General features: G+C 39.1%; 1 non-coding gene across 1 annotated transcript; it reads left to right on the top strand.

Moving 5' to 3' along the window:
* The first annotated feature begins 9,789 nt into the window (after window positions 1-9,789).
* Window positions 9,790-9,895, top strand: LOC140854222 (small nucleolar RNA R71). The gene has a single exon (XR_012137355.1). It is a non-coding gene; the product is annotated as a small nucleolar RNA R71 (small nucleolar RNA).
* Window positions 9,896-10,517: the final 622 nt, after the last annotated feature.

Here is a 10,517-nt window from a genome sequence, read left to right as displayed (position 1 = left end):
GATAGCACAGAAATAAATTTTTATATCAATCGAAGTGATCATCTAGCAATGATACCCGACGGTCAGATAGGTCGAATGTATAGAACAACATCCGTAGAATCCATACGGATATAGTTTCCATATAATTCATCCCCTTGATCAAAATGATCATAGGACACCTCAGAGTTCTACTGTCAACTCTGATCAGGTTGTCCACATTGTATTTTAAAATATCAAATCCATCTGATGGATTATCCTGGCCATGGTTTTGCTAAATTAAAATATAGCGACTCATTTTTCTCCAACTCTTGGAGTGGTCAATCCCATCTCGATCACACTCTGACTTCGCAAGTACTTGACTGTATCCAGAAGCCTTCCATTATTAGATTAAAAATTCAGTTAGTCCAGTACCAAAGCACAGTGAGTTACTTGTAAGTCACTGAGATGATCTCAGGTCTAAGGGACACTTATACCTATATCTCATCAGAGACATTCTCAACAGTAGAATGCTCTGGAGTTGGTCATGTTCAATGATGATGTACCCTTACATCTCACCTGTATGCCATACCAGTATCTCCACATATGGGAAAATTCAGTGCAGGGGTAAAATGGTAATTTTAAAACTTTTTCAAAATCATGATTTTACAATAGAAATTATTAATTAATCTAATTAATTAACATAAATTTATCCTATACTAAGATCTAAATATGATATATAGCATGCATTCATTTAAATTTGAAATTCAAATTCGAACAGTAAATATTTTACTATAATGTGTTCAGAACACAATACCTTTGTACGGGTAGTAGATCACCGCAATCTGATCACCGTCGGGAGAGTCTGATTGTCGCGATGCAGCCACACAGCGTGTCTGGCCTCTGCGGATCATCCACACGAAGCTCCCAGTCTGATCGACTCCTCACGAGTGCTAGCTCGTTGTAGAGCCCTTTTGACGGCCGATGCTGATCGAACTCCTTCGATCGATGTCTGTCGATTCTTTAGATGCTTCAAATCATCAACAGACGTGCTTGAGAGGATGTTGAAGATCTTTCTGAGATTTTGTGGGCTCATGACACTCGTAGCTCACTTTCTCACTTCTCGAACCCCAAGCTAAAACTCTAGGGAACTCACCGAAAATCTTGCACCCATTTTTCTTTCTTTTCTTTCTTTTTCTCTTGAAAGGATATTGACTTCCTTCTCATGCACAAGAGTTCTCATGCCCCAGAATTTTTCTTCAAAAATCTTCTTCTTGCATGCCCCACTCTTCTCCTCTTTTTATAACAACATCAAACGTCTTATCCAAAAGAAAGGATAAAGATGAGTAATTGCACATTTGAATTCAAATCAAATTTTGAATTCAAATGAACACCAACTCATCCTTTATCCACTAAAGGTGTGAGGCATGGCTTAAATTATGCATGGAGGATTTCATGAGAAACCTTTTCTCATGTAATAAATGGGGCGTAAAAAAAGGGATAAGGTGCAAAGATTGATTGCCCATTCAAATTCAAACTTTATTTTGAATTTGAATGGCCAACCAATCATCCTTATCCATTCATATGGCACATTAAAGTGGGGCGTGGAGAGGGTTTGGCATGAGAAAATAATTCATGAGAAGTTCTTTCTCATGAATACAAATGGGTGCAACGGAAGTGAGATGGCGCATGGAGATTGGGTCAAGGTGGTTTCATTATTTAAACTAACCTAATTGAACCAAATAAGTTAGGTCCAATTAGACTAATTTAAACCCAACTTAATTAGGCTTAATTAGGCTCAATAAAATCTTAATCAAATCAGGAATTGACTAATTCCAACCCCTGATCAAATCAGGGACCAAACCATCTTGACGATTAGGTCAACTCTTAACCTAATCGGGTCAAACCCAACTGAATCCAATTCAATTGGACTTGATCCAAAAATAATTACTCAATCAAATTGAGTTAATTAGTGATCAAATCACTAATTAAACCTCTTACAAATACTGAGTCCAAATTCGATGGGCAATCGGACAACAGAATTCATCGATATGTAACCCTGATCGAAAAGTCCCAACCAGTGGGACTCTTGACCCCGGTACCCATAATGTGTGGAACTCATGATTAGAGAATCCTGATTCTCGATCACTGAGTCTCAAACATGTAGGATTCTACATCAGCCATCAGATCAGATAGGAACCTCTAATGTGTGTGACCCCGCAGGTTCGAACCTAAGCCGGTAGCACAGGAACCAATTTCTGTACTAATCGAAGTGACCATCTAGCAATGGTACCCGACGTTCGGATAGATCGAAGAGTCACAATCGCAACACTCAGAACCTACATGAATATGGTTACTGTATAATTCATCCTTTTGATCCCTGTGTTTAGGACGACTCAGGGTTAAACTGTCAACCCTGATCAGATCATCCGAATCGTGCTCAACTCAAACAGTCCTGTGACTCCTCACAAGGACTACCCTGGCCAAAGTTTTGCTAAATTGAAACATGACTGTACACAGCTCCTAAACTGGAGTGGTCAATCCCATCTTGACACACGCACCGACAAGTCAAGTACTTGACTACACCCAGCAGCCTTCCGTCACTGAATTAAAAATTCAGGTAGTCCAGTGCCTAAGTGCAGTGAGTTGCTTGCAAGTCACCGTGGCGGTCTCAGGTCGGAGGGATATTTATACCCATATTCCATCGAAGCAAATCTTGACAGCAGAAATAGCTCCGGAGTCAGTCACGTTCAGTGCAGATGTACCCTTACATCTCACCTGTATGCCATACCAGTGTCTCCACACTCATTGGTTAAGAGGACAACCAACCTATATGGCACACAACGACCTATGCTTGATAAATATTGTCGTTCTTGGTAACAATGTATCATTTGGTCGCGAGCAGATTTAAGGACTAAACGACAAATCCTCCTTTGTCGAGTCTAAATAGTCCTAAGGACTTCACCACAACATAGGAGTTCATTAGAAGATGAAACATTTTGTGATGAAAAATGTCAAAATAATTTTTATTAATTCATAATTCATGTACAAATACAAAAATGAGCACAACCATCAACAAGCTGACGATTGGCTTTGGGACACTATTTCCAACAATCTCCCACTTGGCCTAAAGCCAATCGGTGCAGTATCTAATACCCATTTTCGACTTGTAGTTGTCGAACTCCTTCACCGTAATGGTTTTAGTGAATGGGTCAGCCAGGTTCTCCTTTTCATCGATCTTTTGAAGATTGACGTCACCTCGATCCATAATTTTTCGAATGAGATGGTAGCGGTGCATAATAATGCTTCGTCCGCTGGTGTGCCTTTGGTTCTTTTGCCTGAGCAATGGCTCCAGAGCTGTCACAGTAGAGCAGAACTGGACCAACAAGGGAGGGTGCTACTCCGAGCTTGGTGATGAATTTTCTTAGCCACACCACTTCTTTGGCAGCATCTGATGCAGCGACATACTCCATCTCGCAAACTGAATCAGCCACTATGTGTTGCTTGAAATTTTTCCAGCAGATAGCCCCACCATTAAGGGTAAAAATAAATCCCGACACACTTTTGCTGTCATCGTGATCAGACTGGAAACTAGAGTTTGTAAACCCTATAAGTCTCAAATTCGATTCACCATAAACAAGCCACTGGTCCTTAGTATTTCTTAAATACTTCAAGATGGTTTTAACAATCTTCTAGTGATTCTCCTCTGGATCAGATTGGTATCTACTCACTACCCCTAGTGAGTATGCCACATCTGATCGTGTATATGTCATGGCGTACATGATAGATCCCACTGCCGAAGCATATGGAATCTTACCCATACGCTCTCTCTCTTGAGGTGTTGTCGGACAATCCCTCTTCGAGAGAAAAATTTTATGGCCTATGGGAAGATAGCCTTTCTTGAAATTCTCCATGCTGAATCTCTTCAGCATAGTATCAATGTACATGGACTGAGATAAACCAAGCAACCTTTTAGATCTATCCCTATAGATCCTCATCCCTAGGATGTAGGAAGCTTCTTCAAGATCCTTCATGGAGAACTGTGACGACAGCCAAATCTTTATTCCCTGTAATGCAGGGACATCATTTTCGATTAAGAGAATGTCATCCATATACAATACAAGAAATACTACTACTGGACCACTAGCCCACTTATAAATGCAGGGCTCTTCTCTGTTCTTAATGAAGCCATACGTCTGGATCGTCTTATCAAAACGTATGTTCCAACTCAATGATGCCTGCTTAAGTCCATAAATAGACCTTTGTAGCCTGCACACCTTAGACTTATCCGTGGATGTAAATCCTTCAGGTTGTATCATATACACCTCTTCATCCATCTCTCCATTTAGGAAAGCTGTCTTCACATCCATCTGCCAGATTTTATAGTCCAGATAAGCAGCTATTGCAAGCATAATCCGAATGGATTTGAGCGTTGCCACAGGAGAAAACGTCTCGTCATAGTCTATACCATAACGTTGACGATATCCCTTGACAACCAGACGGGCTTTATAGGTTTCCACCTTTCTGTCTGCGCCTCTCTTCCTCTTGAAGACCCACTTACACCCTATGGGTTTTACTCCTTCGGGTGGGTCAACCAATGTCCACACATCGTTGACCTTCATGGACTCCATTTCGGATTTCATGGCCTCCAGCCATTTCTCAGAGTCGGGTCTCTGCATTGCATCCATGTAGGTGATCGGATCCTCATCGTTTTCATCAAGTTTAATAGGATCGCCGTCTTGGACCAAGAAATCATAGTATCTGTCCGGTTGACGTGGTACTCTACCAGATCGCCTTAAGGGTGCTTGAACAATGGGCTCTAGATCTGATCTAACCAAATCCGGTTCAGGTTCAACAACTTGTGTCGGTTTTTCCACCTGTCGAACTTCGTCAAGTTCGATCTTAGAGGCAACAGTCCCTTCACCAAGGAACTCTTTTTTTAAAAAGATTGCCTTAAGGCTAACAAATACTTTTTGCTCATCAGCTAGGTAGAAGTAATACCCTTTGATCTCTTTTGGGTACCCTATAAAATTATACTTGTCAGACCTAGGTCCAAGCTTGTCCGTAATTAAACATTTAACATAAGCCGGACAACCCCAAACCCTAAGGTGCGAGAGTACTAGCTTACGTTCTATCCATATCTCATATGGCGTTTTGGTTACAGACTTACTCGAAACTCTATTTAGAAGGTAACAAGCTGATTCGAGCGCATATCTCCAGAGGCAGACCAGCAAACCCCATAATGGATCGAACCATATCCAACAAGGTCCGATTCCTCCTTTCAGATACACCATTATGTTGTGGTGTTCCAGGAGGAGTCCACTGAGAGAGAATCCCATTCTCTCCAAGATATGTCAGAAAATTATTGGAAAGGTATTCACCTCCTCGATCAGATCGAAGAGTTTTAATACACTTTTCAATTTGTTTTTCTACCTCATTTCGAAATAGTTTGAACATTTCAAATGACTCCGATTTATGCTTCATTAAATAGACATACCCATATCTCGATAGGTCGTTTGTGAAGTGATGCATAGTCGTTGATAGCACCAAAAATAACTCTACTCACTACGTAGGTAGGATGAGTCGAGATCGTATCCTCAGGGACCTTGGGCTAAGTTGAGATTGCAAAATAAAAGAAAGAAGCGTTGTTTTTGATTTAGAAAATAAATTATCTTAAAATTGATGTAATTAGAAAATAAAGAACTCAGGAGTTTTAAATTAATTTTGCACTAGCAGAGTTGTATCTCTTTTTTTAATTAAATAGATGCGATTAATCTTAGAAAAAATATCTATCTTTCCTCAGCACGCCCCGTACCCGTAGATCACGATGCATCTCCGGAAAGTACTAGGTAAACAACTCTTCTTTCCTCGGCACGCCCCATACCCGTAGATCACGGTGCATCTCCGGAAAGTAAAAGTTGTTCCTAATATTAATCTAACAATAAAGCATAAATAAAAGCATATGAAAGAGAGCAAATAAAGAACTCATGATGATTTAAATAAAAAGATAATCTTTATTGCATATAAAGAAATGCAGAAAAGTTTAGAACAATAAACCATCTTTGTGTCGTTACAAAATTTTTTCTCCACTCCCGAGACTGCTAGCCTAGCTGCTCATGAAGTAGTCCCTTTCTATTCCTCTATGCAAGGTTCTAGAAGAATTTCTGGGCTCCCCCTTCCAATGGGAGTACAAAAGTCTTTTTATAGGTGTTAGGAAGGAGAAGTTTTACATAGATTTCCGATGTGGGACTAAAGAAAATACTAATGACTAAAAAATGGATGGATGAGATGAAAAGATCACAAACAGATGAAGAAAATATAAATTTTTTCACTTGAAGCATTTCCAAATAAAAATTTTTTCCTTTAATTTGCTCGTCGCTGTGTCTGCCATGCCAAATTCTCCCCGCGAACCCACCGTCCCGCGTGCCCGCTATCGTGCCCGCTGTGCATGCGCCTGCTCGCATCCGCCCGCGCTCATGCCGCACACTCGCCCGTGCGCTCACCCGCTGTGCGTCCGCGCCGCTCATGCGCGTGCCCAGGAACAACTTCACGCTACCCTTTTTTATTCCATTTCCAAAAAGAAACTTTTGTTTCTTCACAATGACATCTACATCCTTTTTGGATTTCTTGCATAGTATCTTCATTTTCTATAATACCGGATGCGTCTTTCTTTTATTTTAATTTTATTTTAAGTCTAAATTTCTTCAAACTTGAGTCTTTTTGATCTATGAATCGGACTCTTTGTATCGACGATCATCTTTCCTATAAAATATAAAAAGAAGCATCAAATTTTTAATAAATAAAATAAATTAAATATAATTTTTTGCTTTAAATGACTTAAATTAAGTGTTTATCACAGCCTCTAACTTGAATTTTGCTCGTCCTCGAGTAAAATAGATATATCAGCATTGTGTATCGACTCGGTCTTGGATCAAAATTAGGTTAGGCATCCTAAAAGGTAGATGATACTTGGTCAGACCATTAAAGAGATATTTCATTGGATTATCAATTTGACCCAATTAGTGGCTGAGTATTAACTAAAAAAATTTCAAGAGCTTTTCTTTCACCAACTCCCCACTTTACTCTTTAAATCCTCTAACTTAATGGGAAAGAGGTTTATTATCTTCTTGCAATTTAGTCCCCTTACATTTTTTTTTTTTTTTTAACATTGCCTACCTTTTTACGCGAACCACAACGCTTACTTAGGCGAAAGGGCCCGGTTACTCAGTAGGAAACCAATATTTTTTTTTTAAATAAAAAGTATATTTTAAGGAGAATTTTTGCATACCTCGACCTTTCTACCCAATCTCTCATGAAGCAGATTCTTTATTGAGATCAGTAAGAAGAGGGTTGTAGAATCACTCCTAAAATTTGATCTAGTCTAAACCCTACTATTCATTGGGTTTTCTTAATAATTTATTCCTCAGTATCTCTAAAATTATCTTGACCATTAATCATTCATTGTTTAGGATGCCTAATTGACTCTTAATCAAAATAAAATTTGGATACACAAAACTAATTATTTCTGACCATACTCGAGGATTTGATTAATTTCCTCCCCCCCCAACTTAATCTACATTGTCCTCAATGGAGTAGGAAAGTAAAGAAAATAAAAGGAGAGAGTGCACCAGGGATAATTTTGCTTCGGAAGTTGAAGATAGCTTCATTGATTAATAGGCTCTTGTTCTAAATTCCTGTAGCTGCAGTAAAGTAAGAAAAATATGAAATTGTTGGGTTACCTCCCAACAAGCACTAAGTTTTACATCTTCAGCCAGACGTCAAGTTTATTGACAGACTCTTCCATACAGAGCGGTCCTTTATTCTTAAAAAAAAATGATGATCAGTTAAAACAAAATAGAAGAAATTTGGGTTGCCTCCTAAAAAGCGCTAAGTTTTACGTCTTCAGCCAGACGTCATATGCAATAAAACCAACAAAAGGTGGGCAATGGCTCATACTTGATTGTCCATGGAGGAGTGGTTTTATCGTGTGGTGTATCCAACAATGTGTTAACTTCTTTCATATATCCCTTAAAGTCATACACTCCAAAGTGAGCCAAGCAAGTATCTAAGGGGTCAGGTGCTAGAATTATGGGTGTTGCATCTTCTATAATATCTTCTAGTGTATCTACTTCGAAGCAACTATCCATTGATGGTCCTTGGGAAGCACCAAACACATTCAGTCTCAGTTTCTTATTCCCAAATGATACATCCATGACTCCTGTCCTACAATTAATGCATGTATTTGCCGTAGCTAGGAAGGGTCGTCCTAAGATAATGGGAATTTGTCTGGGGTTGCCACTTAATTCCATATCGAGAACCAGAAAATCAACTGAAAAATAAAACTCATCTACCTTGACCAAGACATCCTCAAGCATTCCACGTGGTTCCTTAATTGATCTGTCGGCTAACTGCAGTGTGACTGATGTGGGTTTCAGTTCTTCGAATCCAAAAAGTTCATACACCAAACTAGGTAAAAGATTCACACTTGCCCCTAAATCCAGAAGAGCTTTTTCAATGTGATAATCTCCTATAACACAGGAAATGATGGGGGCTCCTGGGTCCTTAAGCTTTGGAGGAGTGGCATGCTGAAAGACAGAACTAGCATGTTTAGTGAGACATACTTTCTTTGGGATTTGTGATCTAGATTTACATTTTTGGGTGTACAAATCCTTCAAAAATTTGGCATAAGCAGGGATCTGTTTGATTGCGTCTAGAAGGGGAAGATTAATTTGGACTTGTTTAAACAATTCTAACATCTCATCAAGTTTTCCTCCCTTCTTATCTACAGGAATAGGGGCTTTCAGGGCATCCGAAAATGGGGCATTAGGCAAGTAAGATGATTCCGGTGCAGTTGGTTCCTTCTCTATTTTCAGGTCCTCCTTGTTCTTGAGTGATTTGGATTCGGTTAGAGGTTTAGGGTCGGTCTCATTGGTTTTACTAGTGTGTTCAATGACCTTCCCACTTCTCAGAGTCATGATTGATTTGGCATGTTCAGAAAAAGCTTCTGGGGTATTAGAACTCTCAATCACAAATTGCCCTCTTGGGTTGCTCTCGGGTTGGCTAGGTAATTTTCCTCCTTTCCTCCTACTGAATGCAGTCGCTAGTTGACCTATTTGGGTCTCTAACTTAGCAATGGATTGTGTGTGGGAGTTAAGGATCTGAGTGTTGACTTTTAATCGTTCTAGTGCTTTCAGAACTTTTTTCTCAAAAGCTGAGCTGTGACCAGTAGTAGATGGTTGAGGAGTATTTTAAAATTGATGGTATGGTCCATGCCTATATGTTGGGTCCTGATATTGAGGTCGAGGTGCGGCAGGGTCAACCATTGGTTGTAGTCTCCAGGAAAAATTTGGATGGTTTCTCCAGCCCGGATTGTACGTACTAGAATAGGGGTTGTTCCCTGATCTATGAGTAGTTTGGGTTGATGGACTTGTTCTTGTACATGTTCATGAAATTGTGGTGCAACCGAACAATCATTCACACAATGAGTGGGGCTCGAACACAATGCACATATATCTTGTATCTGACGGGATGGAGAAGGTGACTGTCCTATACTTAATAATCGATCTAACTTTTAGGACAATTCATCTACCTTATGATGGATATCTATGACATTTCCTACTTCATATATTCCACTTCTCTTTGGGTTTAACATGGGTTTATCTCTAATAGAGGCAGACATATGATGTAATGAATTTTTACTTAAAATTTCAAACAGTTGCCATGCCTCATCTTCACTTTTCAGCATGAATGTCCCACCGCATGATGCATCGACCATTTGTCGATGTCTTTCAGATAGCCCATCATAAAAATATTGGATTAACTGCCACTTGGGTACAGCATGGTGGGGATATTTTCTAATAAGGTCCTTTAATCTCTCCCATGTTTTATGAAATATTTCTCCATCTAATTGGGAAAAACTAGTTATGGCTTTCCTTATTTGATTAGTTTTTCCTATGAAAAAATATTTCTTGAGAAACTTTCCTTGCAACCGGTCCCAGGTTGATATAGTCATAGAATCCAAAGTATGTAGCCAGTATTTGGCTTTGTCTTTAAGTGAGAAAGGGAATAATTTTAACCTAAGAGCATCATCGGAGAAGTTGTGAATTTTGACAGTTGAACATATCTCAAGAAATTCTTCAAGATGTTTATAAGGGTCCTCATTACTAAGTCCATAAAATGAAGGTAACATTTGGATTATACTGGACTTAATTTCATATTGAGTGGCCTCCACAGGGGGCACTTGAATACAAGGAGAGTAGGTATATGTGGAAGGAGTAAAGTACTCCTTCAGTTGCTTGGGTGGATCATTCTCCTGATTTTGATTCATATTTTTATGTCTGTTGGCTCTAAAGGTTCTTTCTATTTCTGGATCAAAAGGTTGGATTTTTGGTCATAACGATCTACGACCAAGCATACACCTTACAATTATACTGTAGAGCAAACACAAAAAATTTTTCTTTTTATAATATATATTTTATAATAAAGTGAGAAAAGAATGAAGAAAATCTAAAGAGAAGAACCTAAGAATCTTAAATCTATAAAAAGGGAGAAATTAGTTAATG

This window comes from Elaeis guineensis, chromosome 15, assembly GCF_000442705.2.
Source record: "Elaeis guineensis isolate ETL-2024a chromosome 15, EG11, whole genome shotgun sequence".
Taxonomy (NCBI): Eukaryota; Viridiplantae; Streptophyta; class Magnoliopsida; order Arecales; family Arecaceae; genus Elaeis; species Elaeis guineensis.
The sequence above is the reverse complement of the archived record's forward strand: the minus strand, read 5'-3'. Positions and strand labels throughout refer to the sequence as shown.